Genomic DNA, 11,365 nt, shown 5'->3' with positions numbered 1-11,365 from the left:
TGTCACGTAGGATTGAGAAGACGAAGAAGATTGATCGATGAATTAATAATATTATTACACGATTCTGACTGGGACATCAATCGCTTTGGACATGACGCGGGGATTGACTTTGATCCGGAAAACATATCGATTTTAAGAATAAACGATATTATATTGAGACACATGGCGTATTGTAATAACGATATTTCAAGTGTTTGCCTTTTTTTGTATATATGTTAAAGTTGATGAGGAAACCGATTTTTTTTTGAAGAACTTTTGATGATTATTTAGTGCATTAAAATTAAGTCTTTTGCGTAACAATGGGATGCTTAGAAGAAATAAAAAGAAGATATAAAACGAGAAGATATAAAAATCTTTTTGACGCGTTTTGCAATAGTTATAATAATGCCATAATGATTTTTTTTCTGATAGCGTACAATAAATGTCACTGATTGAAGATTTAACACGATTAATATATCTTTTACGTACTCTTAGCTTTGATACATAATAAGTTACACAGATCTTTATATGCATTAAATAAATGACTAAGGAAAAATGTTCTAAAAACCATCTAAAATGAAGGTTATTTTATAGATTATGGTAATAAATTAAGGCGACGAATTGGGCATCTAAGTCGTGACCGAAGCGACCTTTAATTTAATATTTTATCTGAACGTTATACGAAAGATAGAAGATATCTGTCGTAGCGTAAGAAATAAGAGATAAAAATGAAATAAATTCGGTATTGCATTCGGTGTCTGACAGGTGTTTTATTCACGCAAAACTAAATACCTACCTTATGTATGTACAGCTTCTATTTACCTGATTATTTTCTTTAAAGATAGCTTTAAAACGACGTTTAGTATAAGTAGTTCATTTATTATCTCCCGTTTGTATCCATCCTCTTATGATAATTTTAATAATATAGAAAAATGTTAGCGTATAAATGCGATGCGATACTACACGATTTGACACTAGGTGGATACGTCGCTCCAGTCCAGATGCATCAGACGAGACCAATTGTTATGGACATTGTGGGGTATATAATGAAGATGTAATATTCAAATGTCTTTTCATTATCATTTTCTTATATCGTTCATTTTCATTAATACATACATTAATTAGTTGATTTGTTAAGTTATTTTAATAGAGTTTTATAAATAAATTACTCATTTAACCTTGAAATTAAAAATTACATTTTGTAAAATGGTGTATTTTTATATTTGAAAAAAAAATAGAAAATGCATCATGTTACATGAATAGCATTATTAAGTCATACTGTTATACTTTTAGACAAGTTTTAGAACTTATAAGTTTTAAATATATTCTAGTTTGTAATTATTTTTAATCAAAGTATATTGTATCTTTACATATAGTCATTACCTTAAAATAATGACATACACCGGACCTGCAATCTCTACAAAATAAAAACATAATTATAATGCCAGCTAAACACGGACGATTTCTATAATTTTACGTTTGAGTTACACATTTCGTTTATTGAGAAAGATTATAAGCTTTACAACAATTTGCTATCAGCAATAAATATTGCGAGCAATTAAGACTGAATAACTAATACAAATTCAATGTTACTTATAATTATTGGCAGTTTGATAATGACTTCACTCAACACTAGCACTCTAGCAGTGACTAAATTGACGACAAAATACGTTTACGACAGCTGTGATCAAATGTGTGTTTTAATAAAATATTTCACTACTGAAAACTGAAACGTAGTCAAAGAAAACATGCAGTATTCAATATATTTTAGTTCAAACTTTAAATATCGTCTCATGTTTTATTTATAAGTCACAGCACGTGTTTGTGATTCGATGACCATTCAAACAGTACGTGATTTTTATATGCAGGTAATTTAGTTTATACAGCAGTTAGCTGGCGAATGGACAGCGTGTTGGAGGTACGGTCACTGTTATATATGACTTTTTATATTGCGGTTTTATGAGTAATATCTATTATTGTCAAATAGCTACTCGCTACTTCGTTTGTGTAGAAATTTTGATGATAGTCCAAATGTACGTATGTTATTCCAGACGAACCCTGCAATTACAAAAATGAAAATTAGAATTGCGTTTATCATCCAGTAATCGATATTTTTTCCAGTATGAAAATAATAGTGTTATTCCAGAATATAGTTTACGATTATGCTAAATGTCATCCAGATCCGTTCAGCCGGTTTAGCTTACAAGCTTTTGTAAAAAAACTGGTTGCAACTTTGTTTAAAAATTGGTGTTTCGTTTTGTTTGGGATTGCTGTATTTTACTTCAACTTTCCTGTTCATAATGAGAAGACCTGCATATTTCAGAATAACTTTTAATACCTTTATAATTATAATTAATTAAATTTATTATAATTAATTAATTAAATTTATACCTTTGCTTTTCACTTAGTGCTAAAGGGAGAAGGAAACAGGAACCAAATTTTCCTTCTAAAACAGGAAAAAAAATAGGTTCAGAAATCGACCAATTAAATACTGATTAAAAATTATAGTAATTAATTCCAAAGATCAAATAATTAATCTCAAAAGCTCTTCTAAGATATGTTTTTACTGATTATATTACTCAACTAATACATCTTAATAATTCTTCATTTCTCAGATTGAGCACTTCGAATTGACCCCAATCGTCCCAATGACCTCTAAATAAGATAATAGCTTATCTTCTACACCATCTATATTTATGACCCTGACCTTTGAATATCATCAGCTACCAAAAAAGTAATTTAAGAACATAGACCATTACTGTACGTGTCTCAAATCAATCACAGAGGAACTGATGGCCGTCATTATCTTTAATTTGAAAAGGCAATGTGTATGGTCTCTACAGCGTACATTTTGGATTTTTTGTTGAGTACAAAAGTTATAAAAAGCGATTGATTAATTCAGTCTGTACCATCCCACTGCTATAGCAGGTGAAATAGGCCTATGTCCAGCCGTAGGATATTACAGGCTGAAGCGTATTCCTAAAAATAAACAAAATAAAATAAAATCATTATTATTGAGAGATATAAAATCATATTAGTTTTATTTAATTTAATTGTAGTTTTATTTAGTTAATTCATCATACACCATGAGCCTGTCACAGTCCACTGCTGGATATAAGCCTCCCACAGGGTTCGCATCAAGCCCCGATCTCCCGTTTTCGATGTCCCAGTCATTACCAAGTACCCACTTAAAGTAGTCGGTCCATCTGGCTGGAGGGCGTCCAAAATTACGTTTTATTGAATAACTTTTCACAAGCTCCTTCAGAAATAATAATCGACAAGCAGTCGTGGGTTCGATTTCCACACACGACAAATAATTGTTTGTATGAATCATATAAATATTTATCATAATCTGTGCGTTTGCGTTTGTTATATATGTGAAAACCCTAGACAGAGTATTTAATCTTACCAGGGGCCCATAAATACGAGGAGTTTGTCACAAACAGTTAATAAATAATTGTGTTTGGTCTTAAACGACAAAAACTGACTTCAATTACATCGACCAGTAATACGACGTAGGTAGACGAAACAATAGTTAAGTAAATACACATCATTAGAGTAGAGTCAAAAAGTACTCGTCAGAAGTCAATTAAATTTTAAAAGAACCACATGACAAGAATTGCCTTTTGATTAAAAAAAGAATAATCAAAATCGGTCCACCCAGTAAAAAGTTATGAGGTAAATCAGATACACAAAGAAAAACAGTCGAATTGAAAACCTCCTCTTTTGAGTAGGTTAAAAAGTATATTTATTTTTATTTATTTATTTATTTAACATTCGGAAAACCATCAGCACAAATAACAACACTTATCAAATTGAACTAAAAAACATTTACCTAGTGAAAGGGTTTCACGTATAAAAACTAGTACATAAATAAACATATCATGCAGACAGAGTAATTGCACGTCAATATGTTGTTACATAACCTTTTTTAAACAATACATATATCAACTAAATAATGCAAAGAAATTTATTAATTATTATAAAAAGATCGATTTCAAAATATCAATTTAAAAATATTCCACAACATTTATATGTTGTTATATTATTGTAACGGTTGAGAAATCCGCTGTCGTCTGTATGTGTGTTGCGCAAGAGTCATCAAGTAATTACGGTAGGGCTTTATATAAATTGTACTTGATGTTTCATACTTATACGACAATGATTATTTTTATTATAACCATTATTATCTATACTCATAAATAAAATTGGATTGTCTGTTTGTAATATTAAAATAACCGCTTTGTACTAAATGCAACTACATGGTACATATACCAAAATAACACTTTTTACAATTTTTATCTGTCTGTCTGTTTTGTTACAGTTAATCTCTGAAATGGCTAGACCGATTTTGATGGGACTCTCACTGGCAGATAGCGGTGTAATAAGGAGTTACTTGGGCTACTTATTTTAGAAATTTATTTAATTTATATACTCTGCGAACCGAAAAATAACTTTTTTATTAAATTCCACGTGGACGAAGTCGCGGGCACAGCTAGTATTGAATAGGTATAATGATGCTTAGACCACACGACAGAAGTAAAACTACCTTAGTTGCCCCTACAGTAATATACGAAACATAACTCTTTCTCTTTCTATCTTCACTAACATATATCCGTCTCAACTTCCGTTCGCCTTTTCCGATCACACTTTTCGTAACGCTCTCGTCACTCATTTACCAGCTTACTCTCCAAGTCAATCGTGTGTAAAGAAGGACAAATAAACAGCTAAATTCGAGTTACTCGTAGTTAATATAGCCAATGTAAAAGACGACAGGACGTATAAAGTAAGTTCACAAAATAAGACGATGTTATTGAACTTTTATAAAGCTGTATACTCGTATAATTCGTCACAATATGATTTGAATATAATCGTTTGTAATACAATATTTCTGAAATTTAGGCCGAGGTCACTGACCGGTGTAGCATCGCCCACGCGTGACGTAACATATGATAAATTAATTCGTCAATACTCTTCCAGTACTGTTAAGCTTGTATATAGTATTGTAGTAGGTCAGTTATCGTTCGAAAAACAAAAAAAAAATCGTAAAAAATCGTTGACATGTTTTAAATTTAAATTGATGATTATTGTTTCTGTAATTAATATCTGCTCAACGAAAAAAATCGGTAAATCGGTAAAATAATTATTATGTTGCACCATTTTATTACCAATTAAAAAAAAAAAACGCCACAACGACTCTAGGGCATACTCCTGTGTTGGAAATATCTACGTATTTTGACTTTTATATTTTTTATGTGGGCTTAAATTTTGCTCGGCATGGTTTTATATTTATTTCTGTTTAAAATTGATGTGATATCTTTTATGAGGTAGGTAGAAGACATAATATCTAGCTTATAATGTGCAATGAACATTGTCTAATAATAAAAAAATGAAGGGTGTAGCAATATAAAAATAAAAATAAATAATTTAATTATAATATATTTTAATATTATATTTAAATTTTGAAATTAAATAATATGACAAATATAATTAAATCCTTAAAGTTACACACAACAACATTAGGTCTTCTATAAGACAATTTTAATAAAATAAACACAAGTTTATTTTCCAATTTTGTAACAAAAAAAAAAACTATAATTTGAAAAAAAAATATTCAATACTATTCCCTCGATAACTAGAATAAAGTACCATAATTAATCACTTCCCATTTCGCTTTGCGAATAATAAAACAAAAAGCGTTCACAATTGAGATTTAACAATACTGAGCTGTGAGGACCATCATTTCGAACTATGGGTCGATGCACTCTGCACTCGGTCAAGGATTTTAGTTCGCTAATGTTACGATAGATGGCGCTAATCAGGTAAATAACTGATAGATAATCTACCGGACCCGGCAAACTTCGAAACGTTATACTTTCGTGAGTATTTTATAAATATATTAATATTATTTTGTCTGTGTTGTGTAGTTTAGAGATTATTAATAAAATTAACATAGCATAATATCTTTAAAAATTTACTCACCTAAAAAAAAACCGATTTTTTTCAGCGTGTCTTCTTTATCCCATATGACAGTAGCAATTTCTTTTCTGTTTAACTGTTAAAACTGTTAACAGTTAAAAGCCATACAAAAGGTGATTTAATTGAATTTTTTGTATGTCATTTGTTTCATTTATTTAAAAAAAAACCTTTTTCCAACAATAAACTACACGAAAAAAAAAGAATTATCCAATTTGATGCTGTCGTTCGTAAGTTATAGTTCATTTTTATTTATATGGACAATTATATAGATTATTTGTATTGATGCGTGCAAAAGTAGCTCTTAATTAATAAATCGTTTGTCACATTTTAGAGTGACGGTTTGACAGTGTTTTATGAATATAATGTGGTTTTATTTTTGCAGACACGTGAGTATCTGAATACAATACATAATCTTGTTAACTATTTATTGTAATAGTTTTGAGGTAAATAATTCTATGAACTATATTTATATATTTTGTAAGTATATACATTTTTTTATACTAATAGATCGACACGGTACGGCTCACCTGATGCTAAGCGATTACCGTAGCTTATAGACGCCAGCATCACCAGACTGAAGCATTGGAAGCGCGTTGCCTACCCTACCCCCAATTCCCCCCAAGACATGTAAATAATAAGTAATAAAATATATGTATTGTGTAAAAAGTTCTGGGGATTTGTGAAATTCTAATCAGGGGTTTTTCGGGGAATTACCGTTATTTATCCCATTTGACTTGTTCGCAGTATCAGAAAATTTGATAAATTAGACAGTTTACTAAAATTACATCAATTCTTTGAGAAATGTGTTTAAATGTATGTTAAACACCCTCCGTGCTATCGCAAAAACCGGTTATGGCGCATACACAACACATATGGTGAGCGAACTACAGCTTATTCAGTGCCTAGACTAATAAATGTCTTACCATCAAAATTGATTGAAAGTATTACACCAATTAATTTAAAAATAAACTTAAAAACCACTTTCTTGATAATATTATGACTTAATATATTTGGTTGTGTGCATTTTTTTATTTGAGTTTTCAGTCCCAGCTTACTTCTAAAAGGAGGGTAGGTAATGTTTTTATTGGTTATTACTAAATAGCTTTGTCATAAACCTGCGTGGTTTTTTAACGCTTCAGCTTGTAATATCTCACTACTGGGCATAGGCATCTTTCCCCATGTAGGAGAAGGATCAGAGCTTAATCCACCACGCTGCTCCAATGCGGGTTGGCGGATATATTCCCTACTATGAGTAACGATCGCTATCAGGTGTACATGATAACAACCGGGACCGACGGCTTAACGTGCTCTCTGAGGCACGGTGGGGAGATCCACAAGGATTGCACAAACACCCAGACCACGGCAAACACCTGTATGGCCAATACAAATGTTTGTCACGTGCGGTGATCGAACCCGCAACCGCCAGCGCAACAGGTACAATCCGTGGCTGTGACCATTGCGCCAACGCGACTTTGTTTTTCAATGCTATTTATAATAAGTACATTATTATTTATTTGATAAATAAACTAAAACAAATATCACAGATTAGTTTATTACATTTTTATAGTATTTAAAAAGACAAAATAAAAATATATTTTATGCCGCAACGCGGTATGTTGCTGTTTATCACACAAGCTTATTTTAGACAACCCTCTTTGATATCCTAGAAGATATTTCTCTTATTTAAAGGGTACACAAATGATTTATTAATTACAGATGTAGTATTTCTACTAAATTTATAATTATTTTATTATGTTAAATATTTTAAGTAGCTATTGAACTTCTTATAATGCTAAAAAAATGTTAAATCTGATGGTATGTCTATTATTATCTGTAAAATGATTACTACTAAATGATTTATACTCTACTGGCCTTCAAATTTTATTGAAATAGAATAAATTTTTGATTGTAGCACTGAAAAAAATACCAGTAACGGAAGTAAAAGTGAATCCTAAACAGACAGCACAACAATCAAGTATAGATTTGCCTAATTTTGGTGGGATGTCGTAAGTACGTGCAAATATACATACAGCGTAAAGTTCGAACACAACACAGATATGTTTACCAACCACGCAGATGTATAAACAGAAAATAATTTCGCATAAACTCGCTCTAAAACACGCGCTTTGTATTTCAAGATTTTACGATGCACTCGAAGAAAATTCGAAATTTATTATTTCATTTATAAATGTGTTTTATTGGTATTTTATTCCAGCTAATAAATAATGTCATGTCAAGGTCGGTCATAATATGATATGACATGATGTTATTCATCGTGATTATAAATTTTTCAAAGATCAGTGTCAATGACCTATGCATCTCTGATTATCGGTGACGAGTTCGTTTTCTTTCAATGTTTTATTTCAACGAACAGATAATGTCATATCAAGATCGATATTGATATATGACATGATATTACTTATTGTGATAGTTGAAAATTTTGAAACGGTCAGTGTCAATAACCTATGCATCTCTGATTATCGGTGACGAGTTCGTTTTTTTTCAATGTTTTATTTTAACGAACAGATAATGTCATATCAAGATCGATGTTGATACATGATATTACTTATTGTGATAGTTGAAAATCTTGAAACGGTCAGTGTCAATAACCTTTTTATCTCTGGTAGCGACTATTATGACGGTTTAGCGAAATGGACAAGTTGGTGGGTAAAACAGTGGTAACACAAAAAAGTGGGTTTCTGTCGGCCATACAAATAATTGTCGTTTTCTGGAGGTTAGTGTATGGTTTAAATTTAAAACCCTTAAAACTGAATTCACAATTACAAGGTTATTGATTTTTATTACTTTTCTGCTGTTTAAAAATAGATTTTTCGTCATTTATGTATAATTTATTTTAAAACATATTTATAGTAAATACAACCATAGAAAGAGACAGATTATTTAGACCGTAAATATGTTTAAGATTGTATTAGCTTATGCGTTGGTTTCTTTGATAAAATTGTTAAAAAAATTGTCTAAGTGGAACCTTAGCTTATCTTAATTAAATTTAAGAATATTAATATAAATGCAAAGGCTTGTAAGCTTGTCACGGATACATGTTTCATCGTTTCATTGCTTCAGCCTGTAATATCCCACTACTGGGCGTAGGCCTCTTTCTCCACGTGGGAGAAGTATCAGAGCTTAATCCACCACGCTGCTCCAATGCGGGATACATGTTTATATGGACTTAATTAAAACTTTCCACAACCCTAGACGCCCAAAGAACGTACCTACATTTAAAAAATAATCTTGAAATGGTCTATTGAAAAGAAAAATTTAGTATCTCATGATGAATACAAAAGAAAATGAATAAATTATTTTTCTATATTAAACATTCATACAATGTTATTTCCGTATTCACAATATTATAAATAATATTCATAAGCACAGAACCGACAGTATTACTAAAATATGAAATGAGAATTTCGCTTGCAAAATTATACATTGTTTATTGACAGTGTTATTAAATAATATATATAATTTCCGTGTGATATTCGAACAAATTATTCATTGTAGCTTCTACATTGACAAATATTATTAGATCATTTGATAAAAGATGATAATATCAGAAGCTATAATATTATGATACAAAAATAACTTTTACGTATAATAGCCTGCTTATTAAGGCTGTAAGATTACAATATAGGCTATAAAACTTACCGAAAGTTGTAAATAAATGTTGTAAACAGTATAAACCTATGTAACATAACTCCATATACAAACACATGAGCTATGTTTGTTTTGATATTTACTCGTTACAACGGAGTTTTGACTAAATTAAGAGTTTCTATATAATAATAATAAATAACATTAACTGAGATAGGGTACATCAGAAAATTTCCTGCTTAAAATATGGAGTAGCCTGACTGGGGTAGTACCTCGACTTTACAGAGGATCCCAGTTAAATAACAATGTTTTCAAGTAGTGTTATGTTCCTGTTGGTCAGTAAGGTGACCAGAGCTCCTGGTTGGAATTAGGGATGGGATCGGCAACGTGCTTGCGATGCTTTTGGTGTTGCAGACGTCTATAAGGTATGGTAATCGGTTACCATCAGGTGAGTTGTACACTTGTTTGTATTGTTTTGTATGTATAGTCATATCACTTCAGGCTATCTCAGTCCACTGCTGAACCTTCCTGAACCTTAAGGCCTTCCCAAGTTCACGCTGAAAACGGTGTGAACTCGTGTGTTTTGCCCATAGTCACCACGCTGGGCAGGCGGGGAAGACTCTCCTGCCCTTCTTCGTATATAGCCATACAAAAAAAACTATAATCATTTATTAATTTATTTAGATATTTTTGTTAATATGCTAATTAAATGTTATTATGGCCTGTTTGTGGTGATATTCTGACGTATTGCAATAAAACTGTATGTTCTTCTACTGTTCGATTTATAAAAAAAATTATTTATTAAAAATAATCAATACAATTTTAACGGATTAACGGTAAAAAAAACGGACTCAATCTTTATTATAAAAATCGAATATAGAATATAATCATAAAACCAATGGACATTTGGCTCTAGAGGCCGCCTGGTCACAATGCCAACTCCTGACACAAGCAAGCGATTAATGTAACTATTTCCATAGCTAAATTCTACACACGTTTAATATTTCTATCATCGTAAAAGATAACCGTGAACTTGGCGAGCGACCAGAAACTAAGGAATATGTCTCTAATGACGGACTTCCGGTTGGAGATAGCCGTTTTAATAGTAACGGCGTCATTGTAAATTAACGTAGCCGCACATTGTATGGTGTTTATTTTAGACCAGCTGCAGTAGTGCTGCATAGTAGGGAACCACAGGAAATGTCCACAGGAATTTACTCATCAACAGGAACACAATACTGCTTGAAAGCAGTATTGTTTATCTGTGATCTTCTGTAAGGTCAAGGTACTACCCCAGTCGGGCTGCTCCATATTTTGAGCAGGAAATTCCTGCTGTGCCCTACCTCAGTTAGATTAATAATTATCTACATTAAAAACAGACGTTGTAAAAAATACTTATTTATTTTATTTTAAAATGTGTGAGAAAAATAGCAGTACTTCGTGAACTAGAACTTAGATTATTTTACAACACATTTAATGTGCGGCGTGACTTAAAACGGAATTAATGAGTCTCGCTGCCGTATTGCCAGATAGTAGTGTTTTGAAATGTCATGTTGGTACAAAATAAAGATGATGCCACCTCTGTGATTGAACGTTTTTCTAAACATCGTTAGTATTAATATAATAAAACGAAGGTGTTTTTTGATACTTCAAAAAACTAATTATTATGTTGATTACTTTTGTAGTTTCAAAGCACCAAGAAATACTGCATAAACTGAAATTCAGGTAATTTTGTTTGTAGGGAAAAACTGCAAACAAATGTATATATAATTTTCATTATTTAAATTAAGATATTAGAAAT

At 31.2% G+C, this 11,365-nt stretch overlaps 1 long non-coding RNA gene across 1 annotated transcript in view; it reads left to right on the top strand.

The window, feature by feature from the left end:
- The first annotated feature begins 1,854 nt into the window (after positions 1-1,854).
- LOC123661620 overlaps positions 1,855-11,365 on the top strand; it is a 37,993-nt gene continuing 28,482 nt past the window's right edge. The window contains exon 1 of the long non-coding RNA XR_006744368.1: positions 1,855-1,897. This is a non-coding gene — a long non-coding RNA (uncharacterized LOC123661620). The remainder of the gene's footprint in view (positions 1,898-11,365) is intronic.

Source organism: Melitaea cinxia, chromosome 17 (genome assembly GCF_905220565.1).
Source record: "Melitaea cinxia chromosome 17, ilMelCinx1.1, whole genome shotgun sequence".
NCBI classification, from domain to species: domain Eukaryota; kingdom Metazoa; phylum Arthropoda; class Insecta; order Lepidoptera; family Nymphalidae; genus Melitaea; species Melitaea cinxia.
This window is presented reverse-complemented; position numbering and strand designations above follow the sequence as displayed.